The sequence below is a fragment of the Eleutherodactylus coqui genome, chromosome 11, assembly GCF_035609145.1.
Source record: "Eleutherodactylus coqui strain aEleCoq1 chromosome 11, aEleCoq1.hap1, whole genome shotgun sequence".
NCBI lineage: Eukaryota > Metazoa > Chordata > Amphibia > Anura > Eleutherodactylidae > Eleutherodactylus > Eleutherodactylus coqui.
In genome coordinates, this window is record NC_089847.1 from 1,246,942 (window position 1) to 1,274,094 (window position 27,153).

Below are 27,153 nucleotides of genomic sequence, written 5' to 3' on the forward strand. Positions count from 1 at the left end.
CCGCTCCCCCTGGCACCGGAGACCCATGCCAGGCTTCTGATACAGCGCTGTGAAAAGGCAATTGCAGCAGAATAAAGCCCCTTATTGCCCCCATCAAAAAGTGTATGGGCGGTAAGGGGTTAATGAAATAAGGTGGCACATATTGGCTCCTCTGTGCGCCGACACAGAAATCTATGGTATCAGTTACTAGTTTCTGGTGTAACTGCATTGGTCCGGCAGCCGCCTCCCTCCCGACAAACCACACCCATTATTTTTTACAAAAGTGCCAAAGGCAGCGCAGGAAGCCCAAAAGTTGCAAATTGTTTTGTGCAAATGCGACTTGTGCCAATACTTGTGACTATTCCACTCCAAAAAACGGGCATAAATTCCCCCCCCCCCCCCCTTCCTTTGAGTTCACACTTCTGAATACAATCTCCTAGAGGCCGGAAGCCTCAACTACAGGCAGATCCCTGCTGGACAGAAAGCAGCGCCGGCTGCGACACAACTCCAAAAAACAGATAAATACTAGCGGAGAAAGTCCTCAAAGCTCTGGAGAAGAAATGTGTAAAAGTGCGGATCCAGCTTTTATGTGGGAGGAAATGGAGCCCCCAAACATCCCCTCGCGACCACAAGAGGGGCGCCAAAGAGACGGGGCGGACGGTTTGTGGTAAAGGTAACAATCCACACCCAGAAGCTTAATAAAATAAGGCTCATCAAACAAGAGGCAGCGTGGCCCGACCCCGCAGCCCTGCGCCTAACCCTGTGGCACTGCACCCGACCCCGCAGCCCTGTGCCTAACCCTGTGGCACTGCACCCGACCCCGCAGCCCTGCACCTGAACCTGTGACTCTGACCCCGCAGCCCTGCGCCTAACCCTGGGGCACTGCACCCTGTCTGACCCCGCAGCCCTGCGCCTAACCCTGGGGCACTGCACCCTGTTCGACCCCGCAGCACTGCGCCTAACCCTGGGGTACTGCACCCTGTCTGACCGCGCAGCACTGCGCCTAACCCTGTGGCACTGCACGCGACCCCGCAGCCCTGCGCCTAACCCTGTGGCACTGCACCCCGTCCGACCCCGCAGCCCTGCGCCTAACGCTGTGGCACTGCACCCGACCCCGCAGCACTTCACCTGAACCTGTGGCACTGCACCCCGTCTGACCCCGCAGCCCTGCGCCTAACCCTGGGGCACTGCACCCTGTCCGACCCCGCAGCACTGCGCCTAACCCTGGGGCACTGCACCCTGTCTGACCCCGCAGCACTGCGCCTAACCCTGTGGCACTGCACGCGACCCCGCAGCCCTGCACCTAACCCTGTGGCACTGCACCCCGTCCAACCCCGCAGCCCTGCGCCTAACCCTGGGGCACTGCACCCCGTCCAACCCCGCAGCCCTGCGCCTAACCCTGGGGCACTGCACGCGACCCCGCAGCACTGCGCCGCAGAGCAGGGACAATCGCTGTCAGTGTGAGTTGTAATCCTGTATGGTGGGACGCACCCATCCATCTATTGGCCGGCCTCTATGGTATCGTTCACATTGCCGGGTAGGCTCGTCTGTAGTCGCTCCTCCCCAATCTGGGCTGGTTGAGTGATGGCTGCATGTAGGTCTGTAGAGGACAATTAGCTCCTCCAGTTTGGCTTGCTGCATTTTGTTAGGGCCTGCGGCGATTGTCCCTGCCCTACAGTAATGTGCCTGCGGCGATTGTCCCTGCCCTACAGTAATGTGCCTGCGGCGATTGTCCCTGCCCTGCGGCGATTGTCCCTGCCCTACAGTAATGTGCCTGCGGCGATTGTCCCTGCCCTGCGGCGATTGTCCCTGCCCTACAGTAATGTGCCTGCGGTGATTGTCCCTGTCCTGCGGCGATGTGCCTGCGGCGATTGTCCCTGCCCTACGGCCATGTGCCTGCGGCGATTGTCCCTGTCCTGCGGCGATTGTCCCTGTCCTGCGGCGATTGTCCCTGTCCTGCGGCGATTGTCCCTGCCCTACGGCCCTGCGGTACTGCATTTTTGCCTCTTTTCCAGTGAAGTACACGGTTTGGTATTGCAGGCGCGGCTCTCATTGAGGTCAATGCAGTAACGTGGGACGCTGCCATCTGCTTTGAGCGCCGTCCACATTGACAGCTCGCCCGGGCAGCTGATCGTGGGGGTCCCCAACCTCCCATGCGGTATGCAGAATTACAGGACTGAATGCACAAAGCGCTTTTGAAGAACTTATTTTTTGTCGCCCAGTCCTTGATTTTGTTGAAAGATGGAAACAAAAAAGCTGTGAAATTCCAGGAATTGCGGCGGTGGTATACGGGGGCCGGGCCTCTTATAGGGAGCAATCATCCTGCGTTGGATTGTGGAAGACTGAGCAATGTCATTCAGTGTAGAAGAGGCCGATGATTCATTCACATACTGTAGGGATGCTGTAGGGATGGAGTGCCGCTCAGGAGGGAGATCCGCATGGGATCGGGGAGCGTTCTGGTGTTATACAATAGGTTTATGTGGGACCATCATGTATACGGCTATGGTGATGAAAAGGTTAATGAACTTGGCTCTCAGGTCATTCTGTCAGGTAATAGTTGGTGATGGTCTCCCGCTGTGATTGGCCGGGGTGTCGTTGCCAGGCGGTTTGAGGTAAAGCTGGCAGCGGGCATTGATTGGTGGCCTAAAAAGAGCGGGAAGCTCTGCCCGTTGCTGTCCGTGTCTTATTTATTATTAAAGGGTTAAGTTGTTGATGATGTTGTAGTAAGTTAAGGAGAGCGTAAGATGCCACGTTCATCATTCATTTTATGCAGGCATGAAAAGCGGACAACAATCGGCCCGTGCAGAGAATCACTCATCGATGAACAACGGCCCGCGTCCTCGCGGAAGACATCCCCGGCGCTCCGCCTCCACGGGAGCCGTTATTGCGCTATAATCTCTGGGACGGCCGTGCGGCACTTAAGTCTCGACAGTCGTCCCGTGTCAAACCGCCCCGAGACCGGTCCCAGCGAGCCGGAGTCTACCAAATCACTGTACAAGTGAGTCCTCTTATTTCAGCAGTTTTCCCGCCCCCACGGTCCGGCCGTCCCGCGAATCTCTCATGGCGGGCCTGATGCGATCCTTCCAGCCGCAGGCGCTTATTCAGGCCGAGTTGACATAGTTAAATCCACAGGCAATCGGCGGGCATGTTATTAGCCCGACAACAATCCACCGCTTATACCTAATACCGCCCTAACGAAGCCGTCTGTTCAGATCAGCAGGGGCCTCCTGCCAAGACAGACAGGCCGCGCCATATTATCACAGCCGTGGCCTTTCAGCTGTATAAAGAAGGCACTTGAGGCTCCGGGCTGTATCTTGTGAGGAGGAAGAAAGATAGTCTGGTCGATACAGGGAATCCTAATTAGGGTTCAGCACATCAGAAGATGCCAAGAGAAAGCCGGCGAGTCCGAGGGGTCGTATACCAACCTAAACCGCATCCCTCCATCTCCGTCTGGGGTGCCGCCATAACTCCTGGGCAGCACGCCCGCTGTCTTGGGGTTCCATGCCACTCCGACCTTTCCTTCACTCCCCATATTCAGACCCTTGCCCACTCATGCCCCCCTATCTCAAAAACCTCTCCAGAATCCACCCTTTCCTCCCTGCAGAGACATCAGAAGCTCTTCTGTCGCCCTTATCCATCTCACCTTGATTACTGCAGGTCCCTACTGATCGCCCTTCGCTCCGCTAAACTCTCCGATCCATCGTGAATGCAGCAGGCATATCTTCTGGCCAGTCACTACACCGATGCCGCCACCCTGCGCCAGTCACTACACCGAGGCCACCCTGCGCCAGTCACTACACCGAGGCCACCCTGCGCCAGTCACTACACCGAGGCCACCCTGCACCAGTCACTACATCGAGGCCACCCTGTGCCAGTCACTACACGGATGCCACCACCCTGTGCCAGTACTACACCAATGCCTCCACCCTGCGCCAGTCACTACACCGATACTTCTACCCTGCACCAGTCACTACACTGATGCGTCCACCCTGTGCCAGTACTACACCGATGCCTCCAACCTGTGCCAGTACTACACCGATGCCTCCACCCTGTGCCAGTCACTACACTGATGCGTCCACGCTGTGCCAGTCACTACACCAGTGGCAGTCACTACACAGAGGCCTCCACCCTGTGCCAGTCCCTGCACCAAGGCCGCCACACTGCACCAGTGCCTGCACTGAAGCTTCTACCCTGTGTTAGTCACTACACCAAGGCCGCGACCCTGTGCCAGTCCCTACACAGAGGCTGCCACCCTGTGCCTGTCTCTGCACCAAGACCGCCACCCTGCGTCAGTGCCTGCACACTGCGCCAGTCCCTACACTGAAGCTTCTATCCTGTGCCAGTCCGTACAATGATAATTCTACCCTGTGCCAGTCACTACACTGATGCCTCCACCCTGCGCCAGTCACTGCACCGATGAGTCCACCCTTTGCCAGTCACTTCACCAATGCTTCTGACCTGTGCCAGTCTGTACACCGAGGCCGCCACCCTGCGCCAGTCCCTGCACCGAGGCCGCCACCCTGCGCCAGTCCCTGCACCGAGGCCGCCACCCTGCGCCAGTCCCTGCACCGAGGCCGCCACCCTGCGCCAGTCCCTGCACTGAAGCTTCTATCCTGTGCCAGTCGCTAACACTGATGCCTCCACCCTGTGCCAGCCACTGCACCGATGCCTCTACCCTCTGCCAGTCACTAAACCGACACTCTGACAGTGGGTGACGACTAACAGAATGGTATATAACAAGGAGAAATGCAAAGTCCTACATCTGGGCAAGAAAAATGAAGAAAGCACATATAGAATGGGAGGAATTGGGCTAAGCAGCAGCACATGTGAAAAAGACTTGGTTGTACTAATAGATTATAGACTGAACATGAGCCAACAATGTGATGCAGCAGCCAAAAAGGCAAACACAATTCTGGGATGTACTAAGAGAAGCATAGAGTCTAGATCACGTGAGGTCATTATCCCCCTCTACTCTTCCTTAGTCAGACCTCATCTGGAATACTGGGTCCAGTTCTGGGCACCCCACTTTATAACAGACAGACAAACTGGAGCAAGTTCAGAGAAGAGTTACCAAGATGGTGAGCGGTCTGCAAATCATGTCCTATGAGGAACGGGTAAAGGATCTGGGAATGTTTAGCAGAAGAGAAGGCTGAGAGGAGACTTAATAGCTGTCTACAAATATCTGAAGGGCTGTCACAGTGCAGAGGGATCAGCCCTATTCTCATCTGCACAAGGAAAGACTAGAAGCAATGGGATGAAACTGAAAGGGAGGAGACACAGATTAGATATTAGACAGTGAGGGGATCAATGAGTGGAACAGGTTGCCACGGGAGGTGGGGAGTTCTCCTTCAATGGAAGTCTTCAGAGGTCGGACAGACATCTGTCTAGGATGATTTAGTAATCCTGCACTGAGCAGGGGGTCGGACCCGATGACCCCGGAGGACCCAATGGCCCTTATGGAACTGATGACCCCGGAGAACCCTTCTAACACAACCATTTAATGGCAGGCCACCGTTTTATGATATATTATAGATGTTTATTAGAGCGCCCCCTAGTTACAGCCCTGGGTATAAATAGATGTTGGGAGAGATCTCACCTATCTACTGACCTATGAAATACACAGAAGTTTTCGTTCAGCTTTCTTTTTCTAAATAACCAACTTTTTGGTGATCTTAATTTTAAGCAATCCCATCCTCCAGTTCCCAACACAATCTAATGTGCAGGGGCCCAAGAGCCGAGCTATACAGGCGTGTTCCATGCATCTCATGTCTCATTACCGCCTGTAGTCTAACAGCAGGCTGTAGACTGCCATAATCTGAAATATGGCATGTGCAGCATTCTGAGAAGGTGTCCGTCCCTTCTAGTCCAACTACATGGGTCAGCTTTAAAATGGTTTTCTCAGTGTAGGCTGTCGGTATCAGATCAGTGAGGGTCCGACTCCCGGCTGAATACACCATGTAGTGGCCTGGAATGGTACTGCAAGCTTCGTCACATCTGAGCAAAGACGTCCTCAGCATTATACTCCCCTTTAATTCCACAGCCATGACGTGTATTTGGTCACGATACAAAGGGTTAAATGTCTTCTCTCTGCAGAAAGCTCTATTTCAGCGGCCTCTGATAAATCACTGGCAGAGCGATGTGTCTGCCGATAGGCGCAGCAGCTACATATATACAAGCTTCCTGAACTATCTAGTGCATTAATCTTAATGACTTGGTAAGAGAATCCCCCGGCATCGCCTGCCCTGCGGCAGCGTACAACCGGCAGTCAACCACATGCACGGGTCTGTAAAGGTACCTTCAGGCAGCCCATCGTTAACACGGATGACTTGCTCCCATCGCCTTTTATTCTTGTGGCCGTCTTACAGGTAATTGTTAGGTTTGGGCCACCATATGATCCTTGTTTAACCAATCGCGGTTGATGGTGCCTATGGTGGACGATGTCAATAAGATATATGGCCATGATCACATCTTGCTACGTCTTAGGGTGCCGATAACGCCCATGTAGCAGCGGTAATTGCCAGGTTGCACCTTTAGCCCAGCAGTTGTTGGGAAGCCGTGAGCAGCAGCCAGTAACTCTTGTATAGCAGCAGCCTGAGACTCCATCCGTAAGAAGATGTCCCAATCCCGTGTGAGCCGACCTGAGACTATGTGGCCTTCGTCTAGATCCAGCCTGGTCATTTCTGTGTAAACGGTGGGCGGCTCTATGACATTGGACTTAATGCTTATGTAAATGCCCCCTGCAAAGCTGGAGGGAACTCTTTAATGCAGACGTACAAGTCCTGGGGGCGGTCAGAGGGTCTCCAGTCTTAGAGGGTCTGCACAGAGGTATTTAATGCATTTCCCCGGCGCAACTCGTTTCCTGGGCAACTCCAGAGATATCGGGGGATAGCCAGAGCCCCCCAAAGCACAACACTTGTCAGACTAAGATATGACCCATGGGTTTAGTGTTAAAAGTTTGCTAAAAATATGTGCAGAAACGGGACAGAGTGTCTCCCTAGGATCCATTACTTAGGCTGCCGCGATCACGCGGTCAGGAGGAGCGCTACGCCAAAGTGGCGGGAACATTAGGGCTAAAGGGGTCTTCTGGACATAAAATAGGTTTATGAGCTTAAAATGGTATAGAATACTCACCTGCTTCCGAGGCTGCCCGCCTAGCGCCTGGGCCTTTGTGCCCGCCTAGTGCTGGGGCCGTGGTGCCCGCCTAGTGCTGGGGCCGTGGTGCCCGCCTAGCGCTGGGGCCGTGGTGCCCACCTAGCGCTGGGGCCGTGGTGCCCGCCTAGTGCTGGGGCCGTGGTACCCACAGCACAGAATCCAGGCGGAGCCAGTCAGCAGTCACGCCAATCCCAGGCTTTAGCAGTTCTTCTTCCCCTCTTGCCATATGCATCACATGACAGCCTGCCGCTTCTTCTGGGGTCTTGGTGGTGGGTGCTGAATGGGGCGCTGCAAGAGGACAGCAGTAATTTTCCTTATTTTACACAATTTAAGCCCATCATTTTTGCTATTATTTAAGAAGTAGAGCCGGGAACCGACCCGCAGTAGAAGACCTACCGACAGAAGCTGAAGTCAAAAGAAGCAAACCCATGAAATGTATTAACTAGCACAGAGATGGCCAATATGGCGGGTAGGGGGATAAGGGGAGGCGACCTTCTGCAAACTCCGGAACCCCAAAAAGTTTTCCGCATAAAATATATATATATAATTTTTTTTTTAATCTTGGAAAACCCCATCAAGGCTGCGGCTGCGACTGCGTGCCAACACGGGTCACCGAAAAACCACACACCAAACTTGTGCGACTCGTCTGCAACTTACTGTCACACAATGATTTCAGAGCTCTAGTTTGACTATTAAGAAAACCGAGAAATCAGACAGGTTGCCGCTGAATGTGACCTACACTGATGTCTATGGTGGAAGCAACTGCTTGCAACCTGTGAGCAAAATCCAATGGAGAGGTTCTGTGGCTGTGCTGCTGCATGAGGCTCAATGTGACACCATTGACAATCATAGACTGGTAGAGTTGGACGGGACCGCCAGGGTCATGGCGTCCTCCGGGGTCATCGGTTCCTCCGGGGTCATCGGTTCCTCCAGGGTCAGCGCGTCCTCAGGGGTCATCGGGACCTCCAAGGTCATCGGTTCCTCCGGAGTCATCGCGTCCTCCAGGGTCAGCGCGTCGTCCAAGGTCATCAGGTCCTCCGGCGTCATCGGGACCTCCAAGGTCATCGGGTCCTCCTGGGTCATCGGCTCCTCCGGGGTCATCAGGTCCAACCCCCTGCTCAGTGCAGAATCACTAAATCATCCCAGACAGATGTCTGTCCGCCTCTGAAGACTTCCATTGAAGGAGAACTCCCCACCTCCCGTGGCAACCTGTTCCCCTCATTGATCCCCCTCACTGTCTAATATCTAATCTGTGTCTCCTCCCTTTCAGTTTCATCCCTTGCTTCTAGTCTTTCCTTGTCTGGATGAGGATAGGGCTGACCCCTCTGCCCTGCCCCTACGGCACATGTCCCCCGGCCACCAGATCAGCCCGTCCAGGGAGGGAAGGCCTTGGATTCTTCTTTATTCCCTGTGATTTTTGTCACGGTTTGGGTAAGTTCTGTAGATCCGTTTTAATGAACTTTTTGTAACCTTCTAGGAGCATTGCACCATTTCTTATTAAAGCTTTATTCTAGAAGTTCAGTCCATGTTGCTCTACGAGACCCCGTGGCCCCTGATAGTTGTACTTCGGTGTTTGGCCCCGCCTTCCAGTAAAGTGTCTGGCGGTGGCAGCGTGTATTTACTCTCCATCTTGCTAGGAGTGCAGACGGGAGTGGAAGAAGGTCGCCCTCTTATGGGTCGCCTGCTGAGAAGGCTTTAGACAGACGTAGGTGCCAAACATCCTGAGGCGTAAACAAATGGTGACCAGGAGGGGGCGCACGTGTGCCGAGCGTCCAGTTGTGTGTTCAGGTTGGAGAGTTGGATGCAGAGACCCCATTTCTAACACTTTGCCACATTGTCAGTACAGCGCTCGGAGCACGGGCAGTACTGATGCCGTAGGGGCAGAGCCTGAAAGGCGATGCGTCACCATAGCAACTAATCTCCTATTTTATGGGGGTGTGATAAGTGTCTGTTGGTTTCCGACAGATTACAAGAATGAGGGTCTCGGTTCCCCCAGTAACAGTGGAGCGGGGGTCATGCATACTGCCGCGCCATTCATGTCTAGAGGACTGCTGGGGATAATCCCATAGAGATGACTGGAGCGACACCATCTATACAGGGAGACTGCAGCCCTCCTTCCTTGTGATGGGGGGTCCTGCAAACAGGATCCTGAGACCCCTTAAAGATTTAACATTAACCGTCCGATCATTAGAGGGCATTTTCCCTCGCTGCCGGCAGTGTGCTGCAGTCTTGGCCGTCGCAGATCTCCACCTCGAACGCTTCCAGTTTCTGGATTCAGGTAGCAGGAAAAACACTTTTTTAGCAAGATTGCAGTTCCTGGGATTTCCTGCAGAGGGCGGCAGTGCAGCGTCAGGACTGATGTGAGGTGAGCGCTGCACCTGGGGTTCATCAGGTGCTCTCACCCCCGACTTAATGAGCCTTGTGGCTTCTGGCCGTGAATGCATTAAAGGCATTCTTCCTTCCAGCAGGCAGTTTGTTGCTCCGCCGGCCGCGGCTGCACAGAAGCATCAGTAATAACGTGTTAGTGATTCGCCGGTGTCGCCGCGCTGCATGGTCTTCATCCAATAACATTGGGGTATTCCCATCGCCGCCATCCCCGTGTCTCCAGCGCTAAGCTCCTCCCACAATCCCCATGGAAGGGAGCAGGGATTATGGGAACGGTGTGGAGCAGCGCACTACATTGCTTCTGTGGCCCCGGAGCTGAGAGTCCACTGTGTGACGCTTCCTCCAGCAATGGCCTCCCTAGTCCTGGCCACCAGTGGCTGTGGTGGTGCGCTGGGTCATAGGGACCCCATTCTGGAGATGAGCGGGACCCCCATGCATCCACTCCATAAATGTCCAAGATGGGAATAGCCATGGGCATAACTATAGGGGATGCGGTGGCTCCTGGGCCCAGGAGTCTTAGGGGGCCCATAAGGCCTCTCTTCTCCATATAAGGGGCCCAATACTATGATTAGAGCATTCTACTTGGGGGCCCTGTTACAGGTTTTACATTGGGGCCCAGAAGCTTCATGTTATGCCTGTGGGATCAGCCCTTTAAAGCAATCCACCAGTCCAAACCTAAAATTTGACTCTACATTGCAAATGTCTAGTCAACATAAGTGGTGTGCACCTTGTTGAGGAGGCGCCTTCCTTGCTCCTCTCCCGTCTCCTGCGGTCATGCCAACATCTGAACCAGCCTCAGAAGGACCGTCCCAACCCTTGCCCCTGCAGGTCTCGGCAGCTCCACCCAAGGGCAGTGGAGGTCTCCATATAGGCGGACAGCAGGAAGACATCTCAGGGCTGGCGGCAGGCGGACAGCAGGAAGACATCTCAGGGCTGGCGGCAGGCGGACATCTCCGGGTTGCTTTCTGTGTAGACTGGCTCTCAACGCTCGACTCCTAGACCGATGAAGGCGGCTCCGGACACTTGCAGTAACGGGTCCTAAACGCGGATTATCACGCATCTCCTGGGCTGCAGACTCCACAAACATCCGAGTCCGGCTCGTGTCCTTTCCTTCCTTCCAGCTCTGCGGCGTCACGGACATACTGGGGACAAACCAGCTATAAGGCAATGAAGGCAGCGGCTACCGGCTGCTCGGCTCCGCGTACGACCCGCTACTAACGGACGATCACCTCCTCAGACACATTAACATTGGCGTGAGGGAAGAACGCTTCACGACAGCCTGCAGTCTGCTAAAGACGCGATCCGGCCTCCTGGGAAATACTGGCCAAATGCCGTAAAACTGCAGAATACGGTCAACCGGCCAACGCACCCAATCCTGGCGGGCAGAGGAAGCCGGGAAGTAAAGCAAATAGTCGCCCGCGTCGTTGCAGGAGTCCGAGCCGCAGCGCCCCTAGAAGCAGCCGGCAGCGCTCACGCGGTGTTGGCCGCAGTGATGGATGGGACTCCGCGTGGATGGGGATGAGCATAAGGGTGTGGATGAGATCTTCACCAAATCCAGTGCTTCCTTCATCTCATCGATCCCACAGGGAGCGACTCCCCAAATATAAGGGCTCCCCTTCCTGTGCGACTATTAATAGGTCAATTAGTCTCACACCAACCACACTGCGGAGCGCCTAGCAGTGGCGCCCCCTCCTGGCACGCTCGTATTACGCATCTTGCTGTAACGGAAGGACTTTTCCCACTTTGTGTTCAGACTTTTATAACTCTTCTTGAGTTTAACCTCTAACTAGCGGCGGTCGTACTTTGGCGCGGCCGGGACCGCATCACCGTCGCTGCAGCTACGCAGGGGTTAACGAACCCGCAGATGTCAGACAGACACTCCAGGCAGCTCTGGAAAACCGATGCTCTGCCAACTTTCACAGCAAGAGATTTGAAGCGGCTCCTGTCTGGCCGCGCCGTTCACTGTCTGTTTATCCAACAAGGTCTTCTTTAAAACCGGCCTCTATTAATGGGAAGGAGTCCCTCCCTTAAAGGAAAACACACACGCCTTGTTCTATGGATGTGGCAGCGAAGAGACGGTGACAGCTGCCGGACAGCGGCAGCCAGCAGGGGAAGGGTTACATGGCATTAGAGGACGGAATCTGTATCTGCGGAATACATTGTAAACAACCCCCACCCAGATCATTCACAAGCACAGCTCTATGTATATATGTATAGTAGCCCATGTGCTCCTGGTAGTCTGAGCTCTCACGGGCCGGACCCCCACCGCCATTGTTCAAGATGGACGGCAGTTTATTTCAGGATGTCAGGACTCATTTTGTGCGTTTATACGATTTCCGAAGCGCTGCGGAATATGTTGGCGCTATACTAATAAAGATCACTATCCACAGGACTGGGGGCAAATGTCTGACCATTGGGGGTCCGGATCCTGAGAACGACAGGATCGTGTGTAAACGCTCAGCGGCATCAGGAGACATCTAGGGGCGCAGAACGACAACATGGTTCTTCCCCTCTACAAGTCACTGGTCAGACCACACATGGGATATCGGGGGCAGTTTTGGGCACCGGTACTCAAGATGGACATATCAGAGCTTGAGCGGGTAGAAAGGGGGCAACTAAAGTAATAAAAGGAATGGGCGGACTACAATACCCAGAGAGGTATAATATATCAGGGGTCAGTACAGAGATCTCTCCCATCATCCATTATACCCAGGACTGTAACAAGGGGGCGCTCTAATAACTATGTATAATATATCAGGGGTCAGTACAGAGATCTCTCCCATCATCTATTATACCCAGAACTGTAATAAGGGGGCGCTCTAATAACTATGTATAGATATATCAGGGGTCAGTACAGAGATCTCTGCCATCATCTATTATACCCAGGACTGTAACAAGGGGGCGCTCTAATAACTATGTATAGATATATCAGGGGTCAGTACAGAGATCTCTCCCATCATCTATTATACCCAGGACTGTAACAAGGGGGCTCTCTAATAACTATGTATAGATCTATCAGGGGTCAGTACAGAGATCTCTCCCATCATCTATTATACACAGGTCTGTAACAAGGGGGCGCTCTAATAACTATGTATAATATATCAGGGGTCAGTACAGAGATCTCTCCCATCATCTATTATACCCAGGACTGTAACAAGGGGCGCTCTAATAACTATGTATAGATATATCTGGGGTCAGTACAGAGATCTCTCTCATCATCTGTTATAGCCAGGACTGTAACAAGGGGGCGCTCTAATAACTATGTATAGATATATCAGGGGATAGTACAGAGATCTCTCCCATCATCTATTATACCCAGGACTGTAACAAGGGGGCGCTCTAATAACTATGTATAGATATATCTGGGGTCAGTACAGAGATCTCTCTCATCATCTGTTATAGCCAGGACTGTAACAAGGGGACGCTCTAATAACTATGTATAATATATCAGGGGTCAGTACAGAGATCACTCCCATCATCTATCATACTCAGGACTGTAACAAGGGGGCGCTCTAATAACTATGTATAATATATCAGGGGTCAGTACAGAGATCTCTCCCATCATCTGTTATACCCAGGACTGTAACAAGGGGGCACTCTAATAACTATGTATAGATATATCAGGGGTGGGTACATAGATCTCTCCCATCATCTATTATACCCAGGACTGTAACAAGGGGGCGCTCTAATTACTATATATAGATATATCAGAGGTCAGTACAGAGATCACTCCCATCATCTGCTATATCCAGGACTGTAACAAGGGGGCGCTCTAATAACTATGTATAGATATATCAGGGGTCAGTACAGACATCTCTGCCATCATCTATAATACCCAGGACTGTAACAAGGGGGCGCTCTAATAACTATATATAGATATATAAGGGGTCAGTACAGAGATCTCTCCCACCATCTATTATACCCAGGACTGTAACAAGGGGGCGCTCTAATAACTATGTATATTATATCAGTGGTCAGTACAGAGATCTCTCCCATCATCTATTATACCCAGGACTGTAACAAGGGGGCGCTCTAATAACTATGTATATTATATCAGTGGTCAGTACAGAGATCTCTCCCATCATCTATTATACCCAGGACTGTTACAAGGGGGCGCTCTAATAACTATGTATATATATATCAGGGGTCAGTACAGAGATCTCTCCATCATCTATTATACCCAGGACTGTAACAAGGGGGCGCTCTAATAACTATGTATCATATATCAGGGGTCAGTACAGAGATCTCCCCATCATCTATTATACCTAGGACTGTAACAAGGGGGCGCTCTAATAACTATGTATAATATATCTGGGGTCAGTACAGAGATCTCTCCCATCATCTATTATACCCAGGGCTGTAACAACGGGGCGCTCTAATAACTATGTATAGATATATCAGGGGTCAGTACAGAGATCTCTCCCATCATCTATTATACCCAGGACTGTAACAAGGGGGCGCTCTAATAACTATGTATAGATATATCAGGGGTCAGTACAGAGATCTCTCCCATCATCTATTATACCCAGGACTGTAACAAGGGGGCGCTCTAATAACTATGTATAATATATCAGGGGTCAGTACAGAGATCTCTCCCATCATCTATTATACCCAGGACTGTAACAAGGGGGCGCTCTAATAACTATGTATAGATATATCAGGGGTCAGTACAGAGATCTCTCCCATCATCTATTATACCCAGGACTGTAACAAAGGGGCGCTCTAATAACTATGTATAATATATCAGGGGTCAGTACAGAGATCTCTCCCATCATCTATTATACCCCGGACTGTAACAAGGGGGAGCTCTAATAACTATGTATAGATATATCAGGGGTCAGTACAGATATCTCTGCCATCATCTATTATATCCAGGACTGTAATAAGGGGGCGCTCTAATAACTATGTATAGATATACAAGGGGTCAGTACAGAGATCTCTCCTATCATCTATTATACCCAGGACTGTAACAAGGGGGCGCTCTAATAACTATGTATAGATATATCAGGGGTCAGTATAGAGATCTCTGCCATCATCTATTATACCCAGGACTGTAACAGGGGGCACTCTAATAACTATGTATAGATATATCAGGGGTCAGTACAGAGATCTCTCCATCATCTATTATACCCAGGACTGTAACAAGGGGCGCACTAATAACTATATATAAATATATCAGGGGTCAGTACAGAGATCTCTCCATCATCTATTATACCCAGGACTGTAACAAGGGGGCGCTCTAATAACTATATATAATATATCAGGGGATAGTACAGAGATCTCTCCCATCATCTATTATACCCAGGAGTGTAACAAGGGGGCGCTCTAATAACTATGTATAATATATCAGGGGTCAGTACAGAGATCTCTCCCATCATCTATTATACCCAGGACTGTAACAAGGGGGCGCTCTAATAACTATGTATAATATATCTGGGGTCAGTACAGAGATCTCCTCCATCATCTATTATACCCAGGACCGTAACAAGGGAGCGATCTATTAACTATGTATAATATATCAGGGGTCAGTACAGAGATCTCTCCCATCATCTATTATACCCAGGACTGTAACAAGGGGGCGCTCTAATAACTATGTATAATATATCAGGGGTCAGTACAGAGATCTCTCCCATCATCTATTATACCCAGGACTGTAACAAGGGGGCGCTCTAATTACTATGTATAATATATCAGAGGTCCGTACAGAGATCTCTCCCATCATCTATTATATCCAGGACTGTAACAAGGGGCGCTCTAATAACTATGTATATTATATCAGGGGGTAGTACAGAGATCTCTCCCATCAGCTATTATACCCAGGGCTGTAACAAGGGGGCGCTCTAATAACTATGTATAGATATATCAGAGGTCAGTACAAAGATCTCTCCCATCATCTATTATACCCAGGACTGTAACAAGGGGGCGCTCTAATAACCATGTATAGATATATCAGGGGTCAGTACAGAGATCTCTTCCACCATCTGTTATACCCAGGACTGTAACAAGGGGGCGCTCTAATTACTATGTATAATATATCAGGGGTCAGTACAGAGATCACTCCCATCATCTATTATACTCAGGACTGTAACAAGGGGGCGCTCTAATAACTATGTATAGATATATCAGGGGTCAGTACAGAGATCTCTCCCATCATCTGTTATACCCAGGACTGTAACAAGGGGGCGCTCTAATTGCTATGTATAATATATCAGGGGTCAGTACAGAGATCACTCCCATCATCTGCTATATCCAGGACTGTAACAAGGGGGCGCTCTAATAACTATGTATAGATATATCAGGGGTCAGTACAGACATCTCTGCCATCATCTATAATACCCAGGACTGTAACAAGGGGGCGCTCTAATAACTATATATAGATATATAAGGGGTCAGTACAGAGATCTCTCCCACCATCTATTATACCCAGGACTGTAACAAGGGGGCGCTCTAATAACTATGTATATTATATCAGTGGTCAGTACAGAGATCTCTCCCATCATCTATTATACCCAGGACTGTAACAAGGGGGCGCTCTAATAACTATGTATATTATATCAGTGGTCAGTACAGAGATCTCTCCCATCATCTATTATACCCAGGACTGTTACAAGGGGGCGCTCTAATAACTATATATAGATATATCAGAGGTCAGTACAGAGATCACCCCCATCATCTATTATACCCAGGACTGTAACAAGGGGGCGCTCTAATAACTATGTATATATATATCAGGGGTCAGTACAGTGATCTCTCCATCATCTATTATACCCAGGACTGTAACAAGGGGGCGCTCTAATAACTATGTATCATATATCAGGGGTCAGTACAGAGATCTCCCCATCATCTATTATACCTAGGACTGTAACAAGGGGGCGCTCTAATAACTATGTATAATATATCTGGGGTCAGTACAGAGATCTCTCCCATCATCTATTATACCCAGGGCTGTAACAACGGGGCGCTCTAATAACTATGTATAGATATATCAGGGGTCAGTACAGAGATCTCTCCCATCATCTATTATACCCAGGACTGTAACAAGGGGGCGCTCTAATAACTATGTATAGATATATCAGGGGTCAGTACAGAGATCTCTCCCATCATCTATTATACCCAGGACTGTAACAAGGGGGCGCTCTAATAACTATGTATAATATATCAGGGGTCAGTACAGAGATCTCTCCCATCATCTATTATACCCAGGACTGTAACAAGGGGGCGCTCTAATAACTATGTATAGATATATCAGGGGTCAGTACAGAGATCTCTCCCATCATCTATTATACCCAGGACTGTAACAAAGGGGCGCTCTAATAACTATGTATAATATATCAGGGGTCAGTACAGAGATCTCTCCCATCATCTATTATACCCCGGACTGTAACAAGGGGGAGCTCTAATAACTATGTATAGATATATCAGGGGTCAGTACAGATATCTCTGCCATCATCTATTATATCCAGGACTGTAATAAGGGGGCGCTCTAATAACTATGTATAGATATACAAGGGGTCAGTACAGAGATCTCTCCTATCATCTATTATACCCAGGACTGTAACAAGGGGGCGCTCTAATAACTATGTATAGATATATCAGGGGTCAGTATAGAGATCTCTGCCATCATCTATTATACCCAGGACTGTAACAGGGGGCACTCTAATAACTATGTATAGATATATCAGGGGTCAGTACAGAGATCTCTCCATCATCTATTATACCCAGGACTGTAACAAGGGGCGCACTAATAACTATATATAAATATATCAGGGGTCAGTACAGAGATCTCTCCATCATCTATTATACCCAGGACTGTAACAAGGGGGCGCTCTAATAACTATATATAATATATCAGGGGATAGTACAGAGATCTCTCCCATCATCTATTATACCCAGGAGTGTAACAAGGGGGCGCTCTAATAACTATGTATAATATATCAGGGGTCAGTACAGAGATCTCTCCCATCATCTATTATACCCAGGACTGTAACAAGGGGGCGCTCTAATAACTATGTATAATATATCTGGGGTCAGTACAGAGATCTCCTCCATCATCTATTATACCCAGGACCGTAACAAGGGAGCGATCTATTAACTATGTATAATATATCAGGGGTCAGTACAGAGATCTCTCCCATCATCTATTATACCCAGGACTGTAACAAGGGGGCGCTCTAATAACTATGTATAATATATCAGGGGTCAGTACAGAGATCTCTCCCATCATCTATTATACCCAGGACTGTAACAAGGGGGCGCTCTAATTACTATGTATAATATATCAGAGGTCCGTACAGAGATCTCTCCCATCATCTATTATATCCAGGACTGTAACAAGGGGCGCTCTAATAACTATGTATATTATATCAGGGGGTAGTACAGAGATCTCTCCCATCAGCTATTATACCCAGGGCTGTAACAAGGGGGCGCTCTAATAACTATGTATAGATATATCAGAGGTCAGTACAAAGATCTCTCCCATCATCTATTATACCCAGGACTGTAACAAGGGGGCGCTCTAATAACCATGTATAGATATATCAGGGGTCAGTACAGAGATCTCTTCCACCATCTGTTATACCCAGGACTGTAACAAGGGGGCGCTCTAATTACTATGTATAATATATCAGGGGTCAGTACAGAGATCACTCCCATCATCTATTATACTCAGGACTGTAACAAGGGGGCGCTCTAATAACTATGTATAGATATATCAGGGGTCAGTACAGAGATCTCTCCCATCATCTGTTATACCCAGGACTGTAACAAGGGGGCGCTCTAATTGCTATGTATAATATATCAGGGGTCAGTACAGAGATCACTCCCATCATCTATTATACTCAGGACTGTAACAAGGGGGCGCTCTAATAACTATGTATAATATATCAGGGGTTAGTACAGAGATCTCCCCATTATGTATTATACCCAGGACTGTAACAAGGGGGCGCTCTAATAACTATGTATAGATATATCAGGAGTCAGTACAGAGATCTCTCCCAGCATCTGTTATACCCAGGACTGTAACAAGGGGGCGCTCTAATAACTATATATAGTTATATCAGGGGTCAGTACAGAGATCTTTCCCATCATCTATTATACCCAGGACTGTAACAAGGGGGCGCTCTAATTACTATATATAGATATATCAGGGGTCAGTACAGAGATCTCTCCCATCATCTATTATACCCAGGACTGTAACAAGGGGGCGCTCTAATAACTATGTATAGATATATCTGGGGTCAGTACAGAGATCTCTCTCATCATCTGTTATAGCCAGGACTGTAACAAGGGGGCGCTCTAATAACTATGTATAGATATATCAGGGGTCAGTACAGAGATCACTCCCATCATCTATTATACTCAGGACTGTAACAAGGGGGCGCTCTAATAACTATGTATAATATATCAGGGGTCAGTACAGAGATCTCTCCCATCATCTGTTATACCCAGGACTGTAACAAGGGGACGCTCTAATAACTATGTATAATATATCAGGGGTCAGTACAGAGATCACTCCCATCATCTATTATACTCAGGACTGTAACAAGGGGGCGCTCTAATAACTATGTATAATATATCAGGGGTCAGTACAGAGATCTCTCCCATCATCTGTTATACCCAGGACTGTAACAAGGGGGCACTCTAATAACTATGTATAGATATATCAGGGGTGGGTACATAGATCTCTCCCATCATCTATAATACCCAGGACTGTAACAAGGGGGCGCTCTAATAACTATATATAGATATATAAGGGGTCAGTACAGAGATCTCTCCCACCATCTATTATACCCAGGACTGTAACAAGGGGGCGCTCTAATAACTATGTATATTATATCAGTGGTCAGTACAGAGATCTCTCCCATCATCTATTATACCCAGGACTGTAACAAGGGGGCGCTCTAATAACTATGTATATTATATCAGTGGTCAGTACAGAGATCTCTCCCATCATCTATTATACCCAGGACTGTTACAAGGGGGCGCTCTAATAACTATATATAGATATATCAGAGGTCAGTACAGAGATCACCCCCATCATCTATTATACTCAGGACTGTAACAAGGGGGCACTCTAATAACTATGTATAGATATATCAGTGGTCAGTACAGAGATCTCTCCCATCATCTATTATACCCAGGACTGCAACAAGGGGGCGCTCTAATAACTATATATAGATATATCAGAGGTCAGTACAGAGATCACTCCCATCATCTATTATACCCAGGACTGTAACAAGGGGGCGCTCTAATAACTATGTATATTATATCAGTGGTCAGTACAGAGATCTCTCCCATCATCTATTATACCCAGGACTGTAACAAGGGGGCGCTCTAATAACTATGTATATATATATCAGGGGTCAGTACAGAGATCTCTCCATCATCTATTATACCCAGGACTGTAACAAGGGGGCGCTCTAATAACTATGTATCATATATCAGGGGTCAGTACAGAGATCTCCCCATCATCTATTATACCTAGGACTGTAACAAGGGGGCGCTCTAATAACTATGTATAATATATCTGGGGTCAGTACAGAGATCTCTCCCATCATCTATTATACCCAGGGCTGTAACAACGGGGCGCTCTAATAACTATGTATAGATATATCAGGGGTCAGTACAGAGATCTCTGCCATCATCTATTATACCCAGGTCTGTAACAAGGGGGCGCTCTAATAACTATGTATAATATATCAGGGGTCAGTACAGAGATCTCTCCCATCATCTGTTATACCCAGGTCTGTAACAAGGGGGCGCTCTAATAACTATGTATAGATATATCAGGGGTCAGTACAGAGATCTCTCCCATCATCTATTATACCCAGACTGTAACAAGGGGGCGCTCTAATAACTATGTATAATATATCAGGGGTCAGTACAGAGATCTCTCCCATCATCTATTATACCCAGACTGTAACAAGGGGGCGCTCTAATAACTATGTATAATATATCAGGGGTCAGTACAGAGATCTCTCCCATCATCTATTATACCCAGACTGTAACAAGGGGGCGCTCTGTACATCTAGAGGATAGAAGGTTTCTACTACATAGAAGGGGGTCTTTACTGTAAGAGCAGTGAGACTATGGACCTCTCTCCTGAGGATGCGGTGATGGTGATACGATATAAGAGTATAAGAGGTTCCGGACACTTTTCTTGAGTGTTACAATATTACAATGTTATATCACTGATCGCTGAAATGAAGGGGGGCAGCGCTCATCTGAGACCTTTCATCCACCTTCACTGCCCATCGGCTACCTTCCGGTGAATGCTCCCCCCAGCACCCGGACCCCCACTGATCAGAGTAACATATCAAAAGTTTTGAAATACAGTTACTCTTAAAAGGGGTTTTCCCACTACGTAAAATTGCTTCACAGCCTCTCTGTCCTTCCTGGTTGCTGCTGACTAGATCATGTGACTGCTGCAGCCAATCACTAGCCATGTGAGTAAAAGATGAAAAAGGAGGGTGGAGCGAGACCCGGTGAGGCGGTGGAATATTTATGGAGTACAAAGTGTTTCTAGTGGTGGAGGTGCCAACCAGATGAGGCCCCACCAGGGCGGGCGTGAAAACAACTGGTGTGGGGGCGCAGAAGATGAAGATGAAGATGAAGATGAAGGTCCAACATGTGATGTGAAGGAGCTTCATTATTATTTCACAAATTAAAAACCAGCAATAGAAGACGCGTTTCGTGGACGAACCCCTTCATCAGTTCAGCTGGGTGCCTGGGGGTGACCCAAAGGGGTATTGGGTGTGTCGGAGGTCCTGTGTGCAGGAGGACAGGGGAGACAGAAGTGATAAAGAGGGCAGAAAACCCCTCTAAGCTCAACAAGCAATATATTATATTATATAGTCGGGGCCACGGCTCTTATCTCATGTGTATGATCAGCTTAAAGGGGTTCTCCATGCCTACTGCTGGCCCATCCTCAGGATAGGTGGTCAATACATGATCAGCCGGGGTCTGCTGTTCAGAAGCCCCACAAATCAGCTGATTGAAGAGACCGAGGCGGTCAAATGAGTCCTGCAGCCTCCGGTCAGCGTCGTCACGTTCATGGGTCACATGGTCTGAGAGCCGCTGAGCCGTCATACCAGGCACAGCCCCTATACAACGTACAGCGCTGTGCCCGGTGTGGATTGCCATGGCCACGATGCTCACAGAGTGCTTCTGATCAGTGGGGGTCCCGAGTGGCAGACCGCCGTTCATCTAAAGAAGACCTACTCTGAAGATGGGTAATCCATAGTTTAGTCCCGGATACCTTTAAGACCTCGTGGTAGAGCCGTGTAGCTCTCCCCCCCTATAGCATGGAGCCGACATACGGCCATGTGCCCGGTCTAGAGACCCTTTATGGGCCAGATTATTAGGCAAAAGCGCCCGTCCAACCATCCGTTCAGCCGGTTGTTGGGTCAGTAAAAGGGGCACCGACCGGCCGGGGAACTGGCAAACGTTTTTTCCCATCTGATTGCTGGTTTTCAGCCAGCGTAAAAATGCCGCTTGGTTGTCTGTCCATCACAGTGCTGACATGGCAGCCGGGCGGCCGGACGGCGGGGGCGAGCGATCGGACTACTGAATGGTTGTCCCCATCGCAGTGATCCTCAGCCCAGGAGGGCGCAGTCGCACCAGCGGATGGCACAACACACGGGCGCTGCGGTATGCGATGTGCGGGGGACGCAGGGTCTAGTCTTGTACGAGGCGCAAAGTGGACAAATCACAGCATGACGTGCAGCACCGCCGCGAGACCACCCGTGTAAATACGCTCATGGCGGATAATGGCTTGCACCCTTATGGACCGTCCATGACATGGAGGCCCCTGGGCTTACATGTGCGAGGCCCCCGAGCTTACATGTGCGAGGACCCCGAGCTCACATGTGCGAGGACCCCGAGCTCACATGTGCGAGGACCCCGAACTCACATGTGCGAGGACCCCGAACTCACATGTGCGAGGACCCCGAACTCACATGTGCGAGGACCCCGAACTCACATGTGCGAGGACCCCGAACTCACATGTGCGAGGACCCCGAGCTTACATGTGCGGGGACCCCGAGCTTACATGTGCGAGGACCCCGGAGCTTACATGTGCGGGGCCCCCGAGCTTACATGTGCGGGGCCCCCGAGCTTACATGTGCGGGGCCCCCGAGCTTACATGTGCGGGGCCCCCGAGCTTACATGTGCGGGGCCCCCGAGTTTACATGTGCGGGGCCCCCGAGCTTACATGTGCGGGGCCCCCGAGCTTACATGTGCGGGGCCCCCGAGCTTACATGTGCGGGGTCCCGGAGTTAAAATGTGCGAGGCCCCCGAGCTTACATGTGCGGGGCCCCCGAGCTTACATGTGCGGGGCCCCCGAGCTTACATGTGCGGGGACCCCGAGCTTACATGTGCGGGGACCCCGAGCTTACATGTGCGAGGACCCCGAGCTTACATGTGCGGGGACCCCGAGCTTACATGTGCGGGGACCCCGAGCTTACATGTGCGGGGACCCCGAGCTTACATGTGCGGGGACCCCGAGCTTACATGTGCGAGGACTCGGAGCTTACATGTGCGAGGACCCCGAGCTTCCATGTGCGAGGACCCCGAGCTTACATGTGCGGGGACCCCAAGCTTACATGTGCGAGGACCCTGAGCTTACATGTGCGAGGACCCTGAGCTTACATGTGCGGGGACCCCGAGCTTACATGTGCGGGGACCCCGAGCTTACATGTGCGGGGACCCCGAGCTTACATGTGCGAGGCCCCCGAGCTTACACCATTAAACTACAAGGTGGCCTTAAATATTAAAGTCATTGGTAGCGATCCACATTGCGCATTTAATTAGTATGATTGGATTGGTTCCCGTGTTCCCCCTCAGAGGAGACGGCCGGTTCGGCCCAACGAGGTTTTGCAATGGGCTGGCTGTCCTCAGTTTGAGCTTGGGCCTATACCAGTGAGGGCGTCATTGTGTGAACAGGAGACTCCGCGGGTGCGAGACCTGATGGGGGCGCCGTGAATAACTGGAGCCATCGCTAGGCTGCTGAAGAACTGTCATCAGCAAGTAACAGCGGGCCGAACGACTACAAGTCCCAGAAACCGAGGGAACAGCTTCAACTGTCATAACATAGGGCGCTCAGCCGAGTTCAGTCAAGGATACCCCCGGTGACCGGAGAAGAGTTGTGGACAGTCCAACGTGTAGGCGCATCGGAGCGGCACCAACCAGTAGGCGGCGTACACACGAAGGCCACGCTTCACGGAGACTGCTGACCGGCGTGGAACAAGAGGTACCGAGCGAAAGGCCAAACATGGGGGCACCAATCTCCGCAGATAAGAAGGAAGAGAGCTGCTACGCACGGCCCGCATGGCGGATTCTGTTGGTGGACCTCAGGGATCGGCTACTCAGGACTCCATAGCGCCACAACCACTGCGCTCTCTCCAGGTTCCAGAGACCTCGGCATAATACAAGGAGCGGGCACGCTGGCACTGCTCGGAGCGCGCTCTTAAAGCGACATCAGTAGAGTCTGCCCCCCTCCACAAATGTCATGTTTTGTGAGACGCGGAGTGTAAATGTGCATGTCTGCTCCTCTGAAGCTGTCACGTTGTATCCGGCAGCTTGCAGGGAGGTTGGCGGGCGGTTCGGGTGGCTAATATTCTGGACATACGGCGCAGGCCGCTGGATATCATCTCCAATATGAAGGACGCAACGGAAGGCAAAAGCACCAATGGCCTCCCTTCCTGCAGAGTGAGGAGAATGCCTTCTCCAATACACACTGCCTGCGACAACGCAGCGACCGCGAGAGGCGATGGAAAACATTAGACAAGCCCTACATTCCAAAACTCCTAGCTATTCCCTCAAAAGCCAGAGGTTAGAAGCCACGAGGACTTGGCAGGAGGGCAGCAAACCACATTGCTATAACCAGTATGGCTTCCCATCACCGGCACAGACGGCCCCTTTCTCTTACAAGCCGCAGGATCACGGCTGTTATGGTGCAGCGAGAGGAGCTTGTCGTAACCCTGTCCCTGGCCGCAGTATAATAGCAGCATTCATGGTGTCATGGCGAGGCTGCCCGATGACAACACCGTCTGTATAGATGACAGGCCGAGCGCTGGAAGAATACAGGCCTGTCCTGGTGGGCTTACATAGGAACCTGACACACAAGTTATGGAGCTCATAGTGTTCCCAGGAGCCCCGGGAGGCTTCTTATATTTACCTGCTTCCAGATATCCGCAATGTCAGCTCCAAAGGTCATTGTGCAGACCGTGTATCAGCCTCAAAGCTCCAGGCTGTGCATGCACGCTCAGACACCTCTGCGGGAGAGCCTGCACGCTCAGACACCTCTGCTGGAGAGCCTGCACGCTCAGACACCTCTGCTGGAGAGCCTGCACGCTCAGACACCTCTGCTGGAGAGCCTGCACGCTCAGACACCTCTGCGGGAGAGCCTGCACGCTCAGACACCTCTGCGGGAGAGCCTGCACGCTCAGACACCTCTGCGGGAGAGCCTGCACGCTCAGACACCTCTGCGGGAGAGCCTGCACGCTCAGACACCTCTGCGGGAGAGCCTGCACGCTCAGACACCTCTGCGGGAGTGCGTGCACGCTCAGACACCTCTGCGGGAGTGCGTGCACGCTCAGACACCTCTGCAGGAGTGCATGCACAGTCCGCAGCAATCACTGTCCGTGGGGATAGCTGGAGGCCGGTAAGTATAGAAGCTACCTGCTCAGCGCCTGCTATACCTTAGATTACGCTGCCGGCTCCTTTTAGCCTCTGAGAGGTTTTTTCGTGTTGGATGCGACGCAATGATCACGGCCTAATAGACAACAAGGTCCATTTGAGGAGGTTTCTGGCATTTGTGCTGCACAGGACGGTACATGTGACCACGTTAGTCTATCGGCACAGGCTGGAAGAGAGAGCTGCTCCAACAGAGGCCGCTTTGGTTGTGGCCGGGGTGCGCCTAAATCCCCAAACCTCAGCTGGAATCCAGGAACAAACGGTAAGACATGGTGCGAGCGCCCCCGGACCGTCTCCGCCCGTCAGCTCTTCTCCCAAGCATTATTTGCAGTTGCACTCGGGCATTTTTGTGACTCTGGGTAAAATGCGCTTGTCACCATTCTCGTGTCGCCATACCGCAGCATTGTCACCATACCGCAGCATTGTCACCATTCTCGTGTCGCCATACCGCAGCATTGTCACCATTCTCGTGTCGCCATACCGCAGCATTGTCACCATTCTTGTGTCGCCATACCGCAGCATTGTCACCATTCTCGTGTCACCATACCGCAGCATTGTCACCATTCTCGTGTCACCATACCGCAGCATTGTCACCATTCTCGTGTCGCCATACCGCAGCATTGTCGCCATACCGCAGCATTGTCACCATTCTCGTGTCGCCATACCGCAGCATTGTCACCATACCGCAGCATTGTCACCATTCTCGTGTCGCCATACCGCAGCATTGTCACCATTCTCGTGTCGCCATACCGCAGCATTGTCACCATTCTCGTGTCGCCATACCGCAGCATTGTCACCATTCTCGTGTCGCCATACTGCAGCATTGTCACCATTCTCGTGTCGCCATACCGCAGCATTGTCACCATTCTCGTGTCGCCATACCGCAGCATTGTCACCATTCTCGTGTCGCCATACCGCAGCATTGTCACCATTCTTGTGTCGCCATACCGCAGCATTGTCACCATTCTCGTGTCACCATACCGCAGCATTGTCACCATACCGCAGCATTGTCACCATTCTCGTGTCGCCATACCGCAGCATTGTCGCCATACCGCAGCATTGTCACCATTCTCGTGTCGCCATACCGCAGCATTGTCGCCATACCGCAGCATTGTCACCATTCTCGTGTCGCCATACCGCAGCATTGTCACCATTCTCGTGTCGCCATACTGCAGCATTGTCACCATTCTCGTGTCGCCATACCGCAGCATTGTCACCATTCTCGTGTCGCCATACCGCAGCATTGTCACCATTCTCGTGTCGCCATACCGCAGCATTGTCACCATTCTCGTGTCGCCATACTGCAGCATTGTCACCATTCTCGTGTCGCCATACCGCAGCATTGTCACCATTCTTGTGTCGCCATACCGCAGCATTGTCACCATTCTCGTGTCACCATACCGCAGCATTGTCACCATTCTCGTGTCGCCATACCGCAGCATTGTCACCATTCTCGTGTCGCCATACCGCAGCATTGTCACCATTCTCGTGTCGCACATGAGAGGCGTCGCCATACCGCAGCATTGTCACCATTCTCGTGTCGCACATGAGGCGTCGCCATACCGCAGCATTGTCACCATACCGCAGCATTGTCACCATTCTCGTGTCGACATACCGCAGCATTGTCACCATTCTTGTGTCGCCATACCGCAGCATTGTCACCATTCTCGTGTCGCCATACCGCAGCATTGTCACCATTCTCGTGTCGCCATACCGCAGCATTGTCACCATTCTCGTGTCGCCATACCGCAGCATTGTCACCATTCTCGTGTCACCATACCGCAGCATTGTCACCATTCTCGTGTCGCCATACCGCAGCATTGTCGCCATACCGCAGCATTGTCACCATTCTCGTGTCGCCATACCGCAGCATTGTCACCATACCGCAGCATTGTCACCATTCTCGTGTCGCCATACCGCAGCATTGTCACCATTCTCGTGTCG

The 27,153-nt window shown here is 50.8% G+C and overlaps 1 protein-coding gene across 1 annotated transcript in view; it reads right to left on the bottom strand.

Moving 5' to 3' along the window:
* The window catches only part of ZNF469 (zinc finger protein 469), an 84,307-nt gene that overhangs the window by 14,392 nt on the left and 42,762 nt on the right, over nucleotides 1-27,153 (bottom strand). The gene's annotated exons all lie outside the window — the stretch shown is intronic.